Source organism: Triticum urartu, chromosome 3A (genome assembly GCF_056163025.1).
Source record: "Triticum urartu cultivar PI428250 chromosome 3A, HENAU_Tu73, whole genome shotgun sequence".
NCBI lineage: Eukaryota > Viridiplantae > Streptophyta > Magnoliopsida > Poales > Poaceae > Triticum > Triticum urartu.
Genome location: NC_141875.1, coordinates 356,444,575 through 356,457,808, shown reverse-complemented (window position 1 = coordinate 356,457,808; position 13,234 = coordinate 356,444,575). Strand labels below are relative to the sequence as shown.

At 46.9% G+C, this 13,234-nt stretch overlaps 1 pseudogene; it reads left to right on the top strand.

Annotated features, from left to right (window-relative positions):
- Positions 1–10,172: 10,172 nt before the first annotated feature.
- Positions 10,173–12,665, top strand: LOC125546806 (cation/calcium exchanger 1-like; annotated as a pseudogene).
- The last annotated feature ends 569 nt before the right edge of the window (positions 12,666–13,234 follow it).

The window sequence follows — 13,234 nt, the reverse complement described above, 5'->3', positions numbered from 1 at the left end:
ATATGTAGTCAACGTGTTCATATTTCTTTGTCAGAGAGAGCAACTTGCAGGAGATATCAAGATGCAAATGACAGTGCTATTATGTCATTTCCGGATGTGTCCGCATGGCCTATAGTCCCCTACGACATGCCTCAACAAGAAGATGGGTGAGTTACATGTAGCATGTGCTTCTGAAATACACTAATTGATCAAGTGCTATCTTACTTAACGTGCTTTCAAAATTGCACTTATGTTTTTTTAACACAGGAACTCATGTGGACTGTTCGTCCTTCGCTGTTTTCAATACTGGGACGAAGAAAAATTTATTACTGCTATTTCTCAGATGGGTACTTTTTAAGTATGAAAAAATAGTGCATTATATCATATATAAGTGATGAAAATAATATTATTTTTATTACTTTTCAGGAATCTATTGATAGTTCGAGAGAAAGAATGATAGCTGGAATTATTATGTCCCTGAAAATAAGCTTACAGAAGTGAAGAACAAAGTAATTCGACTTGCGAAGAGGAAACAAAAATAAAAATATCATACGACAATTCTACGTGATTGCCGAAATATTATTTGTTCATGACTGAGGATTGTGTGTGGATGCTTTATTTTTTTATGTGAGTTTCAAATATTTTTAGCATGTCAAGTTTATGTACCCTGGCAAATTTATTAAAAATACATTTTAATCATTTCTTATTTTATTATTTAATTTATAATTTATGTTCAATGAGTGTTCTCGCGAATATACGATTTGGGGTTTTAAAATACTCCGATGATATATGATGACGATCTCAGAGGCGAGCGCCGGCCGCGCCGCACGTTTGCCGCTACATGGCGCATGTGGGCCGCGCCAGCGGGCCCGCGCCGCGCATCGCCCTAGGGTTGGCCGTTGCCGGCCCCGAGGTTGATTCTACATCGGCCCGCGTGCGCCCCTCAGCGCCTGAGGGCGGCGTCAGCCTCAGGATCGCCCTCCGCGGCGCCTACTGGATCCTCCTCGTACGTGCGCCCCTCTGCAGCCGAGGGCGGCGTCAGCCTCGGGATTTCCCTCTATGTCGGCTCCTGAATCCTCCTCGTACATACCGCCTCTTTGCGCCCGCTGGCGCAACTCGCGGGCCAGCTGCGCCTGTTAACGTTATTTTTTTAAATTAAAGCAACCGGCGGCTGTGCAGCGTCTTTGATCGTCCAACATGCATTATTTATACACAAAATCATATATTTGTACGAAAAAATGTATTATATTACATATCATATTAAATTTGTATAACGCATATCATATTATAACGTAAAATTTGTATGTCACATATCATATTAAGAACAACGAGTATAGTGCCACAAAATATGACATAAGTAAACACCGATTACAAGTCTCCTGTATCGTTGTAACGAAACAAATATGTAAGTATTATTCTTTAAGACAACCAAATAAATCGTCAACTGTAATCAGAAGTTGTTCTTTTTATTCAAACATTTCTTTGCTATGATCATCATGCCATGTTCCTGCATAGAAAAATTGTAATATACGTCAAAATTTTGTAAAGTATTAACTAAACAAGAAAAGAACGTTAATGAAATGGTGTGCACATACTTTGGATTCTGAGGACAATTGTTTTTGAAATGACATTTTCCTCTACATAAACCACATAGACGTACATGAGGTTTCTCATCAAAACCTTTGGGTCTACCGTTTGTAGTCACGTCAGGTTCCTTACCACGGCCTTTGTTATTTTGCCCTTTCGGTGCTCCTTTCGTATTGATTTTTTCTGGATCACCAACAAAAACATGATTTTGATTTGGCACAAAAGCATCATCATGTGCAACTCTATGCTGTCTCACATAATCTTCCTCCTGAACATCCTTATTTGCTATCACATCCTCCAGAGCAGCCTTCAGTTTATCAAATAGAAATGGTTTATGACATGCCGCATGATTTGCTTTTACAGACAAAATAATCAACTCACCGTACTTAGTTCTCTCCTCAGTACCTGCCCATCCCCATGCGAAGAGATCGCTCGTGCGTTTCACGGGCAGTCCACCTCTAGCATTCTTGCTGAATCTTCGCAGCACTAAGCACCTAGATAAGTCCTGCACGTTCAACCTGGCTAAAACATAAAGAACATGCTTGCATGGAAGACCTTTACGTTTCATACTATCACAACTGCACTTCACTGTTTCTTCTGAATTACTAGGTGTATAGTCCACTTTGAATCTCAGTTGCCTGTTATTTTTCCATGACATTGTGAATCTCCTACTGACGGCTCCACTCAGTCTATCTATGATCTTAAGATCCGCTTCCTTCTTCATTTCTTTCTGCAAGAGGTAAAAGTTCACCGTAGTGAAGTCACGGGCAGCGGCTTTTTCAATGCATTTGAACTCGTCGAGTACTGGTACAGGGAGTGTCTCTGTGGACATGCAGTCGTCGTGTGACTCGTTCTCACGGAGCCGAACAATGCAGTTCTCATAATGCACAACCATATCAACAATTGTCATGCCAGAGTCAAGATGCATATGAAGGCAAGAGTTCAGACTCTCGCTCCTCTGGTTACTCCGCATACCAAGGAAGAACCCACCGGTGAGATATGACGCAGCCCAAAGCCTTTTCTTCGGGTACATCCTACGCAATCATGTTTCAGTTTTCTCCGACTCCCATTTAGCTCTAAAAACTGCCCATCTCGCCTCAAACTCATCATGTGTAGTGGCATAATAAATAAGAGACCTGAACTCCTTAAGGGACTTGTGGTGGAGGTGTTTCTGCATGTTTTTCTCAATATGCCACAAACAAAGTCGATGCCACACGTCATTAAGGACCTTCCTGACGGCCCTTATCATGGCTGCGTCTCCGTCAGTAATTACAGACCTCGGCTTCTTCTGACAATGAGCTCTTAAGAAGGTATGCAACACCCAAACGAATGTATCCTCCATCTCATCTGACACAACTGCACAACCGAACACAGTGGTGCAACGATGATTGTTTAGACCAACAAAAGGTATGAATGACATTCCGTACATATTAATCTTGTAAGTGCTGTCGAAGATGATTACATCACCAAAGTCAAATTAATCCCGACGTGACTGAGAATCACACCAGAACATGTTCTTCAGCTTTCCTTCTGTGTCAACAGCGTGCTCAAAGAAAAAGTCTGGATCCCTTGTCTTTCTCGTCATCATGATACCAATCACAGTGTCCGCATCACCCTTTACTAGCAACTTCATTTTCTCCCTATAACACATGTTATAAATCTTCCTCCTCCCGAAACCAGCCAGTGCATATGATCCATACCTACTAACGAAGTTGTCATAAATCCAATGTTTTTTGAGCCCAGCACCTGCCATTGCTAAGATCTCGAGCTTCTGGTATTCCTTTATCTGATTATGAGATCGAAGATATATAACTTCATCTGGTCTACCAAGAGTGTGACTATGATCATCGCTGAAACTGCTGACATACCAAATGGAGCGCTCTCTGTCAACCTTCACAGTTAGATGGGCCTTGCAATAGCACCGAGTCTCCGCTCTCAGCCTGCGCTTCTTCCCTTCCATGGTACAAAACTTGGCCTATCGTTTCCCAGACCTTGAACAGAGAAACCTCCTCAACCGCCTACGTGCGTCAATACCCTTACTATATTTCAAGTTGTCCTTCCTAATGCTGAAGCCACGCTTTTTCGCATAGTCGTTATAGAAATCATATGCCTCCTCGTCTGTCCTGAACGTCGTGGACATCACCGTCCAATGCATGTCCAGTGATTCTTGCTGGTATTCATCGTACCCAGTATCAAAATTGCACTCATCACCATCGGCATCATCATCGTTTTCGCACGTGTCACCATCCTCTTCCTGAAAAAAATACAAACAACCGTATATGTCAGTAAATAGTTGTATAAGGACTATCATATGTATTCACTTTCCACTACTTAGTTTGCTCGAGCTGTCATTATAAGATGCACCGATATCGTTTTCGTCATTGGCATCATCGAAAAAATTCCACTGATAGTACCCTTCCACTTCCATCTGCGCAAATTGTAAATATGATATGTAAGACTTGATGCGTATTTAATTTCACTTTAAAATAACCTACATAAATCTAAACCTACATGGCTTCCGCTTTCAGCATATGAATCATCTACATCCATATCCTCATTGTCATCATCCCCTCCTATCTGTGCACAGTCAAACATGTTATTGTCATCGCGGATGCTTGTATTTAATATGGTCGAGAACATGCAGACCACTTACATTGCCATTGTAAGACTCATCCAAACTCATATAATTTTCGCCGTCATGTTCATCTTCATCCAATGACAATGATCCTCGTCGCTACCGCCATCATCACCATCATATCCTATTTCAGCCTCAATCTATACACGTTCATATATAATCAAATATACATTCAAACATCACATAACATCTTCTCAATTAAAATCCGTTCTTAAATTACCATGCCAGCGCCTCGCGTACCTCGTTGCCTACGTCAGACATGAGGCGGTTGTAGCCGGATACGAGCTGCCGGCGGCGGAGGCATCTGCCCAACCGAGGCGGTTGTCGGTGTAGCGCACAACGCGTACATTTTTTTTTCGTCGGCCAGGTACTGCCGGAGATGGCGGCGGCGGCGCGAGAGGAGGCGGGTGAGGCGTGTTGAAGATAGGGTTTGCCGATCATTTTTTTAATCACTCGGGCGTACGCAGCGGGCGCGGGCGGGCGTGCATGCGGACGTGGGCGCCCTACGGGCGGCCGTGCGCGACAGCACCGTACGGCGACGCAGGCGCGCCTACGGCAGGCGGGTAATATTATACGGCGTGTGAAAATGACCGCCCTACCCTTTATACGTCTTGGGGGGGGGGGGGGGGGGTTGTACCGAAGACCACCTCTTTCTCGTCAATCTTCCCTCAGGATCCCCCGCTTTCTTCTCTCATCTCTCATTAAATCAAATCCCGCTTTAATTATAAGCACAGTGTGCCAGCATGAGCCTCCCCCACTTTCTTCTCTCATTTAATCTCTAATAATTACCCACAACCATGGAAAGTACGAGCCCGCATTCTTCTCTCATCAAATCTCTCTCTCTTTATTTCCCACAATCCGGCTTAATTATGGGTGCATGTTTTCTCCTTCTATCGAGTCGTCATCTTCTTTCCGTCTGTTTATTGATTCTCAATATGGCTTGCTGATATTTTAGACAACTTACAAGCGTATTTAAATTGGTGAAACTTGATATAAAGAACTGAGGTGGGACTATCTATAGCAAAAAAGGCAAGGTAGCTCGTTTGGCTGGGGACACCTCTGTGTCACGGGAGGTTTACATATTTTTTAGTACCACCTTGAATATAAAAAAGAATTGAATCTCAAAAAATCAAAAAAAATAATATGGGTGAACGGATGAAAATTTTAAAGAAACGCACCTTGCTTTATTAGTAGGGGTATAGATAGATTCAGTGTGGGCTGGGATGGTTGAATTCACGTGGTCATTATAGAGGTATGTGGATTGGTGTTGTTCCACGCGCCTTTGCATGGCTCATGCATGTGGCCACGTTACTATGTGACTTTGACTGGTTGTTTCTTTCGTCGCCACGTTTCAGTTTTTAAATCGGTTTGTGTTAGTAGCTGGCCTTTGCGATCTCTCTTGAAGTCTCCTTTTGCGCCGCTCACCGTGTATAAAAGCGCTCGCTCCGGCCACCTCACCTCTGCATCGTCCCGCTATCAAACTAGAGCAGCTCCCACGCCTCACCTTACCGCCGGCTGTATGCCACCACCAGGCCCCCATATCTCCCTCCCAACTCCCATGTAGGAACCCCATCTCCTCTTCGCGTGGCTGACGTGATGTCGCACGCAGGAGTATGGAAAGTAGTGCGTCTAGGCCGTGACGGCGTGTCGTTCCCGTCGTCGTCGTCGTGGGCCCTTGCGAGAGGGTTAGGCGGCGCTGTGGTGGAGGGTACTACGCCGGAATGGGAAGGCCACGGTCCGGTGCTCTGGGCTACCGCGAGAGCAGCTTTGGCTGGGAGGGATGCTGCTCAGGCGTTTGGTGCGGCGGCAGGGTGCGCAGCTCGCACATCCAGTTTGGCGGCAGGGCGTTGGCACAGCGCCACCGGCGCCGAGGCATGCGAAGAACAAGACGGCAGCACCGCGGGCCGCCTCGGCGCACATCGTGGTCGTCCACCTCGACATCTCAGCGTACACTCATGAACCGTCACGGAAGCCGTCGCGGATGTTGAGGACAGGGGGCCACCGATGGCGCAGCCGCGGAGGGGACGCTCCACCGTGCTACCACCTGACGTTGATCCTCCTCCTCTGTTGGCCGTCTCACTTAGCACGCGGCCATACTCTAGCCGGCTGCTTCGGTCCGGCAACTGGCTGATACGACCACGTGTTCTGTCACTACCGAGGTTACTGTTATTTCATCTGAAGATGTAGAACACTTTGTCTCGATTATTACAAATGAAACTACTAATTTGCATTGCACTGACAAGAGGAGGAAGGTGCATGTCAAGAAACGAGCTAGACACATGTTACCAAGTCATCCATGCATGCAAGCAATGACGTGTAGAATTAGGATTGAGCAAACAAAAGAATCTGCATGCAAATTTGATCAGTTTTTGTTTGGTCCAGAGATAAACAAGGCCACGTGCATCCGTAAGATATTAGTCCTGTACGGAGTCCTGACCAAGTACGTTTTCCATCAGGTGCGGCCACCCGATCAAGGAGTATACTCGTGGACGACTATGAAGATTGAAGAATTGCTTTCTTTAAAAGGAACAGGATGGGGTCCACCTACACATAGCACAAGAAGCCGCACCATCAAACAAGTCGTCGTTGCTTTTGTTTCCTTAGATCGGATTAGATAAACCAAGTCGGTTAGTATGTTTTGGTAGGTCAAGTTTGTGTTTTCCTTGAATTAGGGGTGTGGCTAGCGTGTTAGACCAAACCATGGTTTGGTCAGCTATACTACTATAAATAGCCATAGGTCGGCCATTGTAAAGAGGAGGTTATGATTTATGAATAGACACGATGTGTTTTTAGAGTAAATACCCGTATTGAGTTTTGGAGGAAGCTCTAAAAATCCCTAAGTTTCGGAGAAAGCTTTAGAAAACCTCTGTGTTGCGATTTCTCTTCGTGGAAACTGTTTTGCGTATGAGTACCGTCGTCGAGATTGGTTTTCTCGTGCTGGACCGTAAGGTTCAATCCCTCTACGCCGCGTACATCACGTGCGCGGGCGAGAGGCTACTACTGCCGAAGGTGGAGTGTCGTGAAAGGTCGGGCCGCAACAACAGATCGGATCTCGCCACGAGGTCCGGTCTACATCACTGGCTGTCTCACCGGGCGAGTTCTACCTCGCGCACCACTGCCGGGCAGCCTCCCCTTCCTTGCCTGAAGAAAAGCAGTTGCAGCTCACAGAAGACGGCATGCTGACCACGTCGACAGAGAAGGTTGGACGTTGCGGAGCAGGCGATGTCGAGGCCCGTGTGGCTGATGTGTATGGTCTCTCTCCCGCCCCTCCGATTCTCTAGCTAGAAGTTGACATTTCGGAAATTATTCTCTGTCCCTAATTCTCTTCTTTTTATTGTGCTTCTTTTGTTTGTATTCACGCCTCGGGCTGATGTTCTGAAGTGTGGTTGTACAAAATATTGTCACATCTCTTTCCATACACATTAGTTTGTTTTAATGCCTTGGAGTAGAAATCAAATCGACAGGGATACAAACTTGAGAATGAAGTTATATGTTTGCTGAATTTTGTTTAATGTATCACATATAGTGCTTTCTTGTGAATAGTTTGAAATTTCGATGCACTGTCGGTTTTTTTTGCCTTCCACTTGGCGACTCTGCATCTCATAGTGCTTTCTTATGAATAGTTTGAGAGGCAGGTTGTTATTGTACACATGCCTAGGTTGTTACAGATGAGGCATCTGTGAAGCAGCTTTCTGAATGAGCATAAACATCATGGAGGACTTCAAGAACCCAAATGTTCCCAAGGCCTCAAATTTAGAGAGTTCATCAGATAAGGGCGATGTTAATGTTGGCGTGAAGTCAGCAGAAAACCTGATGGAACAAGTTGCATTTTGAGACAGTAGCTGAACTTCACTGGTTGAGTTGCAGTGGTGTCTCTCCGTTTATCCAGATTACCTAATTGATTCTTCTTTGTCAATTGGATCCTTTTTCTGGAGGAGTTGCTCTTTTAATTTCAGTGTGGATAACTGAAGTAAATGATCGGCAGGACGGAAAGAGAATTGTGTAAACTAATTGTTAGCATTTTCATGTTCAATACCGAATGTATGGCACCATTCACTAGGCAATTCTCTGGGTAATAATGTGAGGCTAGCCATAGCGGGGTAACTTAGGTAGTAACTTAACACATCCCAAGACAATTTTATTTATGTGGCAAGTATTTAATAAGGAGAGAGGTGTTTGGAGTAACATAATATGTTACTGTAACATAGCGCTTCCCGAGGTAAAATGAGTCTATAAGACAATAAATAAAACAATCTATGGCACTACTACTAAGATACTTTGTACTATGGAGATAGTAACTTAGACTAGTGTCATATGCATGACATTAGTATAAGTTACTCCTCACTATGACCAGTCTAAGCTATCTTTCTATCAGTTTTGCATTTTTCACGAGAGCACTGATATGTTTTCTCTACAGGTTTAGGGGCTTAACTAACCTAGAACCATTCTTCGCCATGGAAACCATACCTCCATCTTGGCACTAAATTTCGGTGTCTGTCAAGAGAAAGTTCAAGCTTGCCAAGCGTAGCTTTCTTTGGTCTGATCTAATCATGGAGGAAATGTAGGAAAATTAAATGGATTATGGATGGAGTAGCTACTACTCCCTCCGTCTGGAATTACTTGTCGTAAAAACACATAGAAATAAATGTATCTAGAACTAAAATACATCTAGATACATTCATTCTTGTGACAAGTAATTTTGGACGAAGAGAGTACATTTCTGAAGTATTGCCGAATAGTAAACTGCGCGCAATCGTATATTATGAGCAAGTGTCTTTAAGAAAAACAGTGGAGGGCTTCCGGTTCTGTGTCATTCTTTCCTTAACCATCTGTATCTCTTTTGTAGGGAGATGTCATAGAAGACAGTAAAACCTATTCTACTTCCTAATTTGCTCAACGCGTGTGTAAGTGTAACCTGCTGCACTTTTTGTCTCTGGGATTATAAAGGGGATTCAGACGGTTTCTTTTCCTTAGTTTCTGAATTGGGGCCATTTCTTGGACCATCTCTTTATGAATTTGGTAGTGTTGGGCAGAGCCCATTGTAGCGCATTCTGCAGAAGGTAGGGGCTCAGTCTTGGGAAGAGGATTTGTAACAGCGTATCCGCGGCAGAAATAAAATTAAAAATTCTATGCATAGAAAAAAGGTTTTTGGATGGATTTTAGTTCAGACTATATTTTCTTCACCACGGATACATTTCTTGCTATTTTCTACAAAATTTCATATTGAAGACAACAATCAGTATAGAGCGGCGTGCCTTCACAACATAATCATCGATGACCACAACTACAATGCTTTGAAGACAATGTACTGGCGCTACTCGGCCGCGTAAGAATAGAGCAGGACCAAGGATGAAGAGTTAGAAATATAGAAACAACAAAAAGCAAGTTTTTAGCAAGACAAATCAACACGAAAAAGGATCCTCGAGAAAGTTTGTCTCCAGTTTGATATCTTGCCGATCCGTCTAAAGCCAAGACATGCATCCAACTACTGAACATTTTTTTACACTCCAAACGAACCACCACAAACAAGAGCAAAACAACTAGCTTCGTCTCTCTACCACTACATTACATAGACAAATCCAGCCTGAGGATCAACATCTCTATGCGCCCAATACCCACTATATTACTACGTACTATAAATCTTCTATGAATGTGCCAACTAGATGATCCGTTTCCTGTATAAACTACTTCGCCACAATTCTCCTACCTATGTACCAACTTGATGTACCATCCACTTATATGAAGTAATTTACCACAATCAAATTTGGGACGACTTACAAAAAATTACAAAATAACTAAATAGCTGATTAGTCCATGTAGCGCGGCGTGCCGCCGCGCGCTACCCGCTAGTATAGACTACATGCCGAGCGAAATGGGTGAATCTCACTCTAAAATCCGTCTATATGCATCTGTAACTAATCCACATTGAAATCTCTAGAAAGACTTGTATTTATAAACGGAGGGAGTATTTGGGTTGTGTAGAGTGGGGACAGACATGAATTTTATGGCATGATTCCATCTTTTAGTAGCAAGAAATGGTTGAAAATATTCCAGCAAAAAGAAAAAAAGAAACGGTTGAAACAAAAGGTAATAGCACTGCAGGTCCTTGAACTTGTCCTCTATGTGATGATTTGGTCCTTAAACTTGCAAAAGTGGATTATTTGGTCCTTGAACTTGTTCTCAATGTGCACATTTGGTCCTGGGCCAATCAACAACAACCAAGTGGAGCCAGCTAGGCCGAGCCGATCAGTGTCACAATTTTTGCGTTTAGCCCCTTTCTATTTATCGAGATTAACCCACGGGATACCTCTGCTGGAGTGGATAGCTAGCTCTCTGTAGCCTCGCCTCGACGCACCCATGCCAGCTGCTTGACAGCGGGGACGCGCGGAGGAACACGTCGGCCGAGGTGCCTAGGCTCGGCCGGGGGCGGGACGGTGGCACCGTCGTGTGGCGGCGAGGAGACGGCCAGGAGGTACTCATCCGTGTGACACGCGAAGGTGGAGCGGCTGAAATGCCTCATCAGCCTCTGCCTACCCTGCAAAGACCAACGGCTCACGGTGCCAGAGAACAAACGCATGAATGCAAGCATGCATCGACGACATGGAGGAGTTTTGTGCGTGCGTGCACATTCGTTACCTGTATGTACGCGGCGCCGATGTTGATGATCTTGCCGCTGCCGAGCGACCGGTTCCAGCGACGTCCGTGCAGGGCGTAGTGCAGCCCGCGCGCCGCGTCGGCCGTCGTGAGGTTGACGAAGGCGTACCCCTTGTTGCTGCAACGCTGCCTGCTTTAATTTGCACGTTACAAAACAGAAGAAGATAGTGACCGTGGAGTTTTTGAACTGTTGGAAGATTCATTCAGGCTAGAAGACCAAACTAATTAAAGTTATGCATGCTTTCATTGGTTGTTTGTTCCCTGGCTTTCTTTGGTTGTTTGTCGCTCGAAGAGCTCTTCGCCGCGCTGCGCCTGCCCCACGCCCTCGCTGGTGTCACGCTCCTCTCGCTCGACAACGGCGCGCTGGTCGGCGCGCTCTTCGTGACCACCGTCGTCGCGCTCGCTGCCGTCGTGGAGATGCGCGGGTTCGTGCGCGACCTCTGCTTCCTCTTCTTCGCGCTCTGCAACTTGTGCGCATGCTCGTGAGCGGCACGGTCAACGTCTGGGTGACCGCGTCCTTCGTGTCCATCTACGTGGCCTACGTCATCCTCGTCTGGACCTCCTAGTGCTGCGCCGAACCGGGGAAACCGCCGCACCCCGACCTCGCGGCATCGCTCCTCCTAGAGGAGGAGGACGACGACGTACCTCCCCTACCGTCCTACTCCTCCAAGATCACGCAGGCTCCACGACAGCAGCCTGCCTGCATTACCTCGTGTGCGAGCTCCGTATGCCGTTGTACCTCCTGCGCCGCCTCACCATCTCGGACATCGCCGCGTACGCTGGTCTCGGCCCTGCGCCGTGGCCTTCGCCGCGTTGGCGCTCGTGCTCCTCGCCACGACATGGACCTCGCACAACCCGGCGAAATCATCCTCGCGCCACGCCGCCACCACAACAGCGACGACCACGCGATCCTCCTCGCCGGCGGCGTCCTTGGCCTCCTCCTCGCGGCCCTCGTCGCGGCCACAACGGACGCCGCGTCCCCTCCCCACGGGCGCCCGCGTGGCGTGGCTGGCGGTGGGGTTCCTGATGAGCATACTCTGGGGCTCTGGGCATACACCCTGGCGTGAACTGGTGGCGCGAACTGGTGGCCATCGGGTACCGTACATGGTGGGCGCGAACGCGAGCATGCTGGGCGTGACGGTGCTGGCATGCGGAGGCTCGTTGGGCGACCTAGTCTCCAACATGGCGATGGCGACGCACAGGGGCCCCGACCACGCGCAGATGGCCGTGTCATCCTGCTGCGCCGGGCCGCTGTTCAACACGGTGGTGGGGCTGAGGCTTTCGTTGACGCTGGCGGCGGGCGCGCGGTACCTGGCGCCGTTCACGCTCCTGGCAGACGCAGCGGTGTACGAGACGGTGGGGTTCCTGTGCACCGGGCTGGCGTTGGTGCTGGTGGTGGTGCCGGCGAGGGGCATGCGGCTCGACCGGGTGGACGGGGTGGGCCTCATCGTCATCTACCTCGCCTTCTTCGGCGTCCGCGTCCTCGATAGCCTCGGCCTCTGGTTCGAGTAGCGACGACAGCAAACAGAGGAAGCTGCTCTGCTCCCGTCAATGGCGACCACTGATGTACGTAGATGGAAGATGATAGTTGATAGATCAGATGCTTGTACAGTCGTAGTAGCACTAGCTGGTACTATAGTATTAGCCTGTAGGTGATTACCGATGGATTAGTTAGTGGTGTAATTGTTGCTTGTTTTGGTTGGCATCAAGATGATTTCCCCACGAGTTGAAATCGATAAATGACAGGGAGCTAAATGCAAAAGTGCGGCGCTGACTGGCTTGGTCCAGTTGGCTCCACTTGGCTGCTCATGATTGGCTCAGGACCAAATGTGCACCTTGAGGACCAGTTTCAGGATCAAATAATCCACTTTTGCAAGTTTAAGGATCAAATCATCACATGAAGGACAAGTTCAAGGACCTACGGTGCTATTACCTCTTGAAACAAGGGTTTGAGCATCATAAGTCTGATTATTACTGGTGTTCTGGCTTGAGAATTGGACACCTGTCGATGTGGCTTGAAAGCATCGGCCCGCTGTGGTCGTTGGAGAAGGATTAGAGGCTCTGCGTGAGTCCCAGAGACCCGATCGGCAGGCAGGTCGCTTAACAAGCGTCGTGAATCCAGTATTTCATTTCTGTTTCCTGTTCAACCCTGCGTGCATAGTGTGGATTTGTAGCTGCTGCTGCATATTGACTAGAGGATTGTTTAGGGTAAGAACCACAAGACAGTACGTAAACGTGGTTGCATGCCAAGCTTTTTCTGTTTCACGACGAACCCCCAACTGCTGCCCATGTGAAAGAAACAGGACCGCCACCACTCAAAGTCACACGTACAGCATGCGACTGTTCGTAAAGTTGGTCCTGTCTTTTTTTTGATGCCTT